General features: G+C 41.7%; 1 pseudogene; it reads right to left on the reverse strand.

The window, feature by feature from the left end:
- Positions 1–9205: 9205 nt before the first annotated feature.
- Positions 9206–10965, reverse strand: LOC100659499 (glutamate dehydrogenase 1, mitochondrial-like; annotated as a pseudogene).
- Between the last annotated feature and the right edge of the window lie 217 nt (positions 10966–11182).

Consider the following 11182-nt stretch of genomic DNA (forward strand, 5'->3'; position numbering starts at 1 on the left):
TTTGAAATCTTCTGTTCAGTTCTTTTACATCATGAATTCTTCCTTTTGCTTTAGCTGCTCGACGGACAAGAGAAAGTTTCAGAGTCTCCTCTGACATCCATCTTGGTCTTTTCTTTCTTTCCTGTCTTTTCAGTGACCTTTTGCTTTCTTCATGGATGATGTCATTCCACAACTCGTCTGGTCTTCGGTCACTAGTGTTCAATGTGTCAAATCTATTCTTGAGATGGTCTCTAAATTCAGGTGGGATATACTCAAAGTCATATTTTGGCTCTTGTGGACTTGCTCTGATTTTCTTCAGTTTCAGCTTGAACTTGCATATGAGCAATTGATGGTCTGTTCCACAGTCGGCCCCTGGCCTTGTTCTGACAGATGATATTGAGCTTTTCCATCGTCTCTTTCCACAGATGTAGTCAATTTGATTTCTGTGTGTTCCATCTGGCAAGGTCCATGTGTATGGTCACCGTTCATGTTGGTGAAAGAAGGTATTTGCATTGAAGAAGTCATTGGTCTTGCAAAATTCTATCATTCGATCTCCGGCATTGTTTCTGTCACCAAGGCCATATTTTCCAACTACTGATCCTTCTTTGTTTCCAACTTCTGCATTCCAATCGCCAATAATTATCAATGCATCTTGATTCATGTTTGATCAATTTCAGACTGCAACAACTGATAAAAGTCTTCTAATTCTTCATCTTTGGCCCTAGTGGTTGGTGCGTAAATTTGAATAATAGTAGTATTAACTGGTATTCCTTGTAGGCGTATGGACATTATCTTATCACTGACAGCATTGTACTTCAGGATAGATCTTGAAACGTTCTTTTTGACGATGAATGGAACACCATTCCTCTTCAAGTTGTCATTCCCAGCATAGTAGACTATATGGTTGTCTGATTCAAAATGGCCAATACCAGTCCATTTCAGCTCACTAATGCCTAGGATATCGATCTTTATGTGTTCCATTTCATTTTTGATGATTTCCAATTTTCCTAGATTCATACTTCATACATTCCAGGTTCCGATTATTAATGGATGTTTGCAGCTGTTTCTTCTCATTTTGAGTCGCACCACATCAGCAAATGAAGGCCCCGAAAGCTTTACTCCATCCACGTCATTAAGGTCGACTCTACTTTGAGGAGACAGCTCTTCCCCAGTCATCTTTTGAGTGCCTTCCAACCTGGGGGGCTCATCTTCCAGTACTATATCAGACAATGTCCCGCTGCTATTCATAAGGTTTTCACTGGCTAATGCTTTTCAGAAGTAGACTGCCGGGTCCTTCTTCCTAGTCTGTCTTAGTCTGGAAGCTCAACTGAAACCTGTCCTCCATGGGTGACCCTGCTGGTATCTGAACACCGGTGGCATAGCTTCCAGCATCACCGCAACACAGAAGCCCCCACAGTACGACAAACTGACAGACACGTGGGGGTGGAATGGGAGAGTGAAACATTTTTATTAAAAATGTGATAAGATTATGAAGGGATGCCTAGCTCAGCTGGGAGAATGTGTGCCTCGCCTGAAAATCAGGAGTGGTACAGGTGAGATCCTTATAGAGATATTTCTGGACATTGGAGGTTAGAGACGGGTTAGGCAATAATTCTGTGATACAATTGTCTGTCTTTCCCACCTCTCAAGGTTTTCCCTCCTTCCTTCTCACATTCCTTCTTTCTTCATTCCTCATTCCTTCTTTCCTCCCTCCCTTTCTCTTTCCCTCATACAGATTCTTGAATGTCTCAGCTGGAGAAGTTAGGAAAGGATCTAATAGGCTATTTGGTTGAGTCGCTGAAGCATGGATTACACGGTGGCCTACATTAAATCAAGCTGAAGTACCAGGCCTGCCTTGGTATATTGTAGAGGAAGGTATCCAAAAGCTTAGGGTAACTGGCATGCTAGAGTGGATTTATCAGGTTAGACCCACAGACCCACACATAGGGTGCCCAGAGGACATACCTTTTACCGCAACTGTGAGCAACAAATTTGTGAGGGAAGCCCCCGCATCCTTGAAGACTGCTGTGATTGCTATTTTATGTAAGTCAGATTTGACAGTGGGAACTGCCCTAACTGAATTAAGACACTTAGCTACAATTGGACCGATTGGACCCTGTGGTGGTAGGGGCCAAGTGTCAGCAATCAATCTACAAAGAAAAGGTAGGTGTGGCTCCATAACAGACAGCAGTATCAAAGCAGTAATCAGAAGAGTCTTACTCATATGGATTTAAGGCATTGGGTGCTTAGTCATGGTGTCCCTAGGAGTGGACAGGAAATCTACTATTTACTTGATCTGTACAAGTAGATAAATTCTAGGTCAAGTGAACTGCAGTCTAACTCGAATTGCCAAAATAGACAGTCATGGGCCCTCAATCGATTCCCAGACTTGAGCAAGTTTAAAGACCCTCAACCCCTTGAATGAAGGGGAGGCTGAGTCTCCTCGGGGAAGGACTCCAGGACTCTGCCAAAAACTTTTACTGTTAATCTTTCTTGCAGCCTTCCCCAAAGGGATCTACAGCCTTTTCTGAGAGTGACTGTTCATTGGGAGAAAGGAAATAATCAGATTTCTGGTGATTACTGTATGCTGGCTCTGAACTGACACTTAATTCCAGGAGACCCAAAATGTCACTGTGGCCCACCAGCCAGAGTGGAAGTACGTGGAGGTCAGGTTGAGTTTTAGCCCATGCATGTCTCACAGTAGGTCCATTAGGTCCCCAAACACATCCTGTAGTGATTTCCCCAGTTCAGCAATGAATAACTGGGGTAGATATACTCAGCAAGGAGCCCTGGTGGTGTACTGGTTAAGAGCTTGGCTGCTAACCAAAAGGTCAACAGTTCAAATCCACCAGCCACTCCTTGGAAACTCTATAGGACAGTTCTACTCTGTCCCATAGGGTCACTATAAGTCAGAACTGACTTGGTGGCACATAACAACAACAACATACTCAGCAACTGGCAGAACCCCCACAGTGGCTCCCTGACAAATGGAGTAAGCACTATTCTGGTAGGAAAAGCCAAGCAGAAGCCATTAGAACTGCCCCTACATGGCAAAATAGAAAACTGAAAGGAATACCACATTCCTGGAGGGATTACATAGATTACTGCCACCATCAAGGAATTGAAGGATGCAGAGGTGGTGATTCCCACCATACCCCCATTCAACTGACCTATTTGGCCTGTGTAAAAAACAGATGAATCTTGGAGAATGACAGTGGATTATCGGAAACTTAACCAAGTGGTGACTCTAATTGCAGCTGCTGTTCCAGACGTAGTTGCATTGGTTGAGCAAATTAATACATATCCTGGTATCTGGTATGCAGCTATCAATCTGGCTAATGCCTTTTTCTCCATATGTATTTTGAAGGACCTTTAGAAGCAGTTTATCTTCAGCTGGGAAGGCCAGCAATACACCTTCAGTTGCCTATCTTAGGGCTACATCGACTCTCCAACCCCAAGTCATACTTTAGTCCAAAGGGACCTTGATCACCTTTCCCTTCCACAAGACGTCACATTGGTCCATTACATGGATGACACTATGCTGATTGGACCTAGTAAGGAAGAAGTGTCAATGACTCTGGACTTACTGTTAAAATATTTGCATGCTAGAGGGTTGAAAATTAATCCAACAAATATTCAGGTGACTTTCACCTCAGTGAAATTTCTAGGGGTCCAGTGGCGAGGGGCACATAAAGATATTCCTTCTAAAGTGAAGGATTAAGTTATTGCATCTGGCTCCTCCCAGAACTAAAAAGGAGGGACAATGACTGGTGAGCCCTTTTTATCAAGTGACTGGAGAATCTGCTACCTTGCATGGGGCCCGGAACAAGAGAAGGCTCTGCAACAGTTTCAGACTACCAGGCAACCTGCTCTGTCCCTTGGGCCATATGATCCAACTACAACTAGCTGAGGTGCTTGCTGAGGACAAAGGGAATATGGAATGGGTGCTGGAAGACGGTAGTTCTAAATACCAGTTATGACCACATGACCAGTTGCAGAATCGAGGACTATAATTGCTATGAGTATTTCTGCTTTGTATGTGTGCACCAGATATTTTTGTTTTCTTCACTTATAAAATATAAGATGTAAACAGGGCTAGTGCATTTTTGGTTGTGTGTTCATTGTATCGCATTAGGCACAAGTACGACTTCCTAATTGTCTTTATTCAGAGATTATATATGGTTTAAGGAGATGTGTACAAGTGCCAAGTTGACAAGGGGTGGACTGAGTTGGTTAAGGTTGTGTGTCAACTTGGCTGGGCCATGATTCTCAGTTGTTTGGCAGTTGTATGATGTTGTGATCATTACGTGATGAGACTTGATATAATGTGATCACCTCTATGATGGGATATGCTGTGAGCAGCCAGTCAGTTCAAAGGGTGTGTGGCCTACATCAAATTAAGTAGACATTCTGGCAAGGCTTGTGGGCTTTTGCTAGCCCTGGATCCTGGAGCTGGCTCCTGTTTCTCTGACTCCAGTTCTTGGGACTTGAGTTAGCAGCTTACCTGGAGTCCTGCCTGCTGATCTTGGGATTCACCAATCTTCACAGCCTGTGAGCAACAGCCCTGCTCTTTGATCTGCTGAATTTGGTTCACCAGCCCCCGCAGCTACGTAAGTCAGGAGAAGCCTCTGTCCTGACCCATGGACTTGGGACGTTCCAGCCTCTACAACTGCATGACCCAATCCTTGATATATATCTCTATATATATTTATGCACTTTACCAGTTTTTCTTCTCTTGAGAACCCAGCCTAAGACACTCCCCCTTTGTCCTTATCTCTCTTTCTTTCTATCAGTTCCAATGGTTCCAGGCCCAAGCCTACATTTGCATGTTTGAGCTAAAGGGAACATTGTTGCTCAAAATACTGTATTCTTTTGAACTAGGGATTATGTATTCCTAAATCACCTTTGGGCTGAATACTGACTTTGTCTCATGTGGCCAAACTAGAATGGATTATAAGTGCCACTCCACTACAATAATTTTATGATAACTTACCTCTCCAACTCTAACATCTTCTTCTGGGACTGGACAAAGGGGAGGCCCTGACAAAGTTCCTTTTGTTGCCTTACAAGCTTTCTTTAAACTTTTTTTTTTTTAATAAAATGTAGCATTTTTCATTCTTTTACTGTCTTATCTTTCCATACCTGAATTTAAGGTGTGGCTCTTAAGCAGCATTTAGTTGATAATATCTATCTTTTAGTCAGAATATTTAGCCTATTTACATTTAATATAATTACTGTTGTAGTTGGATTTATATTTTCCATCTCATCATTTGTTCTCTATCACACAAGCTCTATATTCTTTTTTCCCTCTTTTCTTGCCTATTAGGAGGGACTTTTACCTGCCTATTAGGAGGGAATTTTTTACTCTTCTGTTAGTCGTTACCCTAGATATTAACACACGCATCCTTTAAAGTAATACTTTTACCACTTCCTGGATAATGTAAGGATCTCAGCATTTTTACCACCTTTTACCTTTCCCCAACTTTTCGTGCTATTATTGTCATATATTTTGATTTTATATATGATTTTATATATCTATATGGGTTTTTTTATATATATCTATATATGTATTCAACCCAAAGGTGATTTAGGAATATACAATGCCCAGTTCAAAAGAATACAGTATTTTGAGCAACAATGTTCCCTTTAACACAAATGTAGGCTTGGGCCTGGGACCACTGGAACTGATATAAATAAATACATAATATATATAAATGTTGATATACATATATGGAGCCCTGGTGGTGCAGTGGTTAAGAGCTCAGCTATTCACCAGAGGTCATCAATTCAAATCCATAGCCACTCCTTGGAAACCCTATGGGGCAGTTCTACTCTGTCCTATAGGATCAGTATGAGTCGGAATTGACTTGATGACAATGGGTTTGGTTTTATATATATGTACATATATGTGTTATACGTACATATATACATAACCAAACAATATATATATATGTTCTGCTCAAGACATTATTGTTACTGCAGAGATCAATATTCATTTAAGTTTACCCACCTGTTCTCTCAGTTGCTCTTAACTCATTCCTATATTTCAATGTTTCCATTTAGGAACATTTTTCCTCTATAAGAAATCCTTTTAGTAGTTCTATTGGGCAAGTGTGCTGGTGTTAAATGCCCTCAGCTTTTTGTCTGAAAACATTTCCCCTTCATTATTGTTTTTTTTTAAAAGGTAGACTTTTAATAACTGCTTTTATCATCAGGTTCAATCATATAGTCACGAATTAGTTAGAAATTTCTGAAAGGGTATTACTGCTAAAAAAAAAAACTTATTCATTATATAAATAGCTAGTACTTCACTGAGATGTTCATTTTCAAAAGGCTCTGGGCAAGTAACTTCTGTCAAAGAGAAAAAATTAATAACAGATATTTTACTTTGATTTTTAAGATTTTCCTTACCCATGAAACCAAATATTCACTGTAAAGAAATTCTTTACGAAAATTAATTCTGCCAGCAGTTTTTCTTTCACCCAAAGTTGCTAACCTTTCTTTCCTGTTCAAAACCAGGCTAATAAATTTGAATTTCAAAAAATATGATTAAGTGGAGGACTAGAGACCATCTTATGACCTGATAACAGCTGATCTCAGTAAAAGTGGTAGGGCCAGGTTCAATCAATCATGTCAAGATTAGCCATTGGTTAATCTATTTTTCTCCCTCTTCTCTTCATCTGGTTTCACTGTACCTAGCTTCTTCAAGCCATTTGCTTTTTCTGGAATCAAAATGGTCTCTCTATATGCATATAAAATAACTGCTCAGAATAAACCTATGTTCCAATTTCACTGAGTTTTATTTTTAATGCTTCCAAATAAAACAATTCAATGTTGTTTTAAGTCCCATTTTGTTAACCTTGTGTGCAGAATGTGAGACTTCTGAAAGAAAAGGGACACAAAATACAACCATAGGTAATGCTCAGAACTGCCAGCTAAACTCCCAACAGGGAGACCAAGTAGTTTTGTACTGGGTTACTCTACTTGAGTTATTGTTCAAACAGTCAACACAATGGATCTTCAAAGAAAAGTTAATTAGCATAAGAAGATTATTGCAGCCTTTGCACTATGTGTTATATTTAGCAAATTCTGACAGTTAACAAAAATAGCCTCCATAATCTGCAGTTATGAAGATAATTTAATTCATATCTGGCTTTTTATTTTTGCTGGGCAATACACATTTAGCTAGAAACAGAAATATAATAAGATCCAGCAATTCTACTTCTAGGTATATATGCTAGATAAGTAAGAGCCATCACACAAACAGACGTATGTACATCTATGTTCGTTGCAGCATTATTCACAATAGCAAAAAGATGGAAACAACTTAAGTGTCCATCAACAGAAGAATGGATAAACAAACTATGATACATACACACAATTACTACACAATGATGAAGAACAATGCTGAATCTGTGAAACATCTCACAACATGGATAAATCTGGAGGGCATTATGCTGAATGAAATACGTCAATCACAAAAGGACAAATACTCTATGAGAGCACTATTATAAAAACACCTGAAAAGGTTTCCACGTAGAAAGAAACAATCTTCGATGGTTATTAAGGAGGGGAGGAGCGGAGAGGGAAAAACACTAACTAGTAGATAAGTGGTAACTTTGGTGAGGGGTAAGACAGTACACAATACTGAGGAAGTCAGCACAACTTGACCAGGGCAAAGTCACAGAAGCTTCACACACACATTCAAATGTCCTTAGCAACTGGGCTGAGGGCTGGGGACCATGGTCTTGGGGGACATCTAACTCAACTGGCTAACACTGGAAAGAAAATATTCTACATCTGACTGTGGTGAGTAGCATCTGGGGCCTTAAAACCCTGCAAGCAGCCATTCAGATACAACTACTGGTCCCATCCCGGGCAGAGCAAGGGAAAATGAAGAAAACCAAAGACACAAGGAAAAGATTAGTCCGGAGGGTTTACTGACCACAACTACCACAACTTCCACCAGACTGAGCCCAGAACAACTAGATGGTGCCCAGTTCCGCCACCAGCTGCTCTGGTAGGGATCACAATAGAGGGTCCCAGAAAGAGCTGGAGAAAACATAGAACGAAATTTAAATTCACAAAAAGTAACAAAAAGGCCAGGCTTGCTGGTCTGACAAAGACTGCAGAAACCCTGAGAGTATGGCCCACAGACACCCTTTTAGCTCTGTACAGAAGTCAGTCCTGAGGTTCACCCTTCAGCCAAAGATTAGACAGGTCAATAAGGCCAACATAGGAAACCCTGGTAGTGTAGTGGTTAAGTGCTACGGCTGCTAACCAAAAGGTCGGCAGTTCAAATCCACCAGGCACTCCTTGGAAACTCTCTGGGGCAGTTCTGCTCTGTCCTGTAGGGTTGCTATGTGTTAGAACTGACTCAACAGCAATGGGTTAGGTTTTTGTTTTTTTGGCATAGGGCTGACAATAATGCATGGGAGGCTAATGGGCGCGCCAGCCCAAAAGCAAAGAAGAGAAGGCAGGAAAACTGGATGGATGGAAACAGGGAACCCGGGGAGGAGAAGGGGAGAGTGTTGACACATCACAGGATTGGCAACCAGTGTCACAAAACAATTTCTGTATAAACTGTTTAAGGAGAAACTAACTTGCTCTGTAACTTTCACCTAAAGCACTATAAAAACAAAAAAAAAAAGTACTAGCTTTTTTTAAAACTTATGTTTATAGGCATTCTCTGCTTGAGTCAAGGTTAGCTTGTTAAGTGATTAAAAGAAATTTTATTATAGTAGCATGCACTTATTTCATTCTAAAAGAATGAAATGCATAAAGAGAAACAGCTTTTATTTTTGTTTGCAAATTGTAAAATTTGCTAACGTAAATTAGCAATAACTCACTTTCAGAACATGCCACCTTCTGAAAATGTCATACACCCACTTTCAAATGTGTCAAAGTTACAGCATATTCCAGACTTGGCCAGAGCAAAAGAATGTAACCAAGTGACTGTTCTTGGAGAACAAATGCTTAATACAAACAGCAGGTAACTGATGTGCTATGCTGGGAAACAGCCATGGAGCAAGGCAACATAGCCAGATGGAACAGACTTTTCATTAAAAGGCCAAATACCTAAATGGCCTTTTGGCAAGGGCAATTTCAACTTTCAAGCTCATCAGCTTGTGTATGATCTCCTAACGTTTATTTTATTCCTTTTAAAAGTGTAGTTTGAACTGACTTGTTGAGAATGGCTGGTGTCCATTATATAGTAAGTCAGGAGAGAAAGAGATTCTTGTGGTTACATGTAAACTTGTCATAGGTTTGCTGAAGTTACAAGGAAGAGGGTAGTGAAGAAGTTATCTATGATCTATCTACTTGAAGGTCAAACCAGCTTCATTGTACACCCTGACAATTTTCTCAATGGCAATGACGTAGGCAGCCATTCTCACATCCATTCCCAGTTTATACTTCCTGGCTGTGCTCATGGTTTGCCTAGCAGGATACTCCATGGTATAAGCTAAGCCAGAGTGCACGATGTCTTTCTCAGATGCACCTGATAGTCTATCTTGGAATCCTGCTGTGGGTAAAATGGGAAGAGTTCCACTGAGCTTCCAAATGTTCTTTCTAAACTCTTTTAAGCAGACCTGAGCAAATGGTAGTAGAATCCCTTTCATATTTGAAAGTCAAATGGCCATAGCTGACATGACTTATATTCTTCAGCCGCTCAAAGTAAGATACTGTCAGTCCTCCAGCATTCAAGCAGAGATCAAGGATTACTAGAATCTTCTTCGCCAGGAAAATCTTATGAACTTCTGGCGTTGTCTGTTCATTGGCACCTTCAGCAATGGTCTTGGCTTTGACTTTCTGTGCACTGAATTTGGTCAACTGCTTCTCCTTGGCGGCAGGAATCAGTATGTCACAGTCAGCTTCCAAGATGCTTCCTTTATAGGGTTTTGCCTTGGTGAAACCCATGACTGATCCACGTTGCAATTTGAAGTCCTCCAGTTCCTTTGGATCAATACCATCTGAATTCCATATGCCCCTGTGAGAGTCACTAACACCAACACATTTAGCACCAGAATGACGTAAATATCTTATAGTATAATGGCCCATATTACCAAATCCCTGAACAAGTGTTTTATTTTGAACTCTTGATGTCAACACTAAAATGTTCATGTAAGAAGCTTCACTGATAAAGTTTTCAATACCAAGGAAAACACCATGGCCAGTAGCAGAGATATGTCCATGGATACCACCCTGACTGATGGGTTTACCTGTAACACAGGCATGTGAATTAATATCATAGTACCCTATGGTGCTGGCATAGGTGTCAGCAATCCAGGACATCTCACGCTCACCAGTGCCCATATCTGGGGGCAAGCACATCAACGCTAGGACCAATAAAGCCCTTCTTTGCTAATTCCATGGTGAACCTCCTTGTGATCTTTTCAAATTCATTATGGGTATAATTCTTGGGATTGATCTTAACACCAGCTTTAGCACCCCCAGAGAGCACATCAACCACAGCACATTTCTATGTCATCAAAGCAGCCAAAGCTTTTACTTCATTTATACTCACATTTGCGCTTTAACAGATACCAGCCTTGCAGGGAGTGCAGTGCTGACTGTGCTGGGCTCAGTAGCCATGAATGGCCTCCCAGGAGCCGCTGTGAGCCGGATGGGGAAGGAGAGACTCAGCACACGGTTGCAGGGCTTGATGATTCGCAGAATCCTGAGCACTCATTTCCGCTTCTGCTCCTCACTGTCCTGGGTCTTGATGAATTCCATTATTGTCTTCCATGATGTTGAAGCCATGGTCGAAGAAGCCCTCCGCTATCTTGGAAAGGTCAGGACTGTCCTCACAATTCCCAGCAGCCTCGCTGTAGTGTCTCAGGGCAGGTGGCCTGGACCCTGACTGTTGGATGTGGGGGCCTGCCCACAGGTCAGGCCCAGAAGCGCAGCTGAATTTGCCGCTTTAGAGGCCAAGGCAACAGGCCTGGCCCTAGACAGCAGCTGCCCTTTGCCCAGGCAGCGGTACATGGCTGCAGAGGCAAAGGCACGACAGGGGAGAGGTGCGTGTGGGTCCCGGGAAAAGTGCGTTCAGAGGCCCTTGGCACTGAGGCAGGAAAGGCCAGGCTATCTTTTTTAAGCCTCAGCCTCCTGCCTTCCTGGCTGTACTCGCCCCTCCTGGCGCTTGCCTCCTAACCAGGAGGAACTCTCTGTCTATGAATGTTGCTACTCAAAGACGCCTGCGAAC

This window comes from Loxodonta africana, chromosome 4 (assembly GCF_030014295.1).
Source record: "Loxodonta africana isolate mLoxAfr1 chromosome 4, mLoxAfr1.hap2, whole genome shotgun sequence".
In the NCBI taxonomy this organism is placed as follows: domain Eukaryota; kingdom Metazoa; phylum Chordata; class Mammalia; order Proboscidea; family Elephantidae; genus Loxodonta; species Loxodonta africana.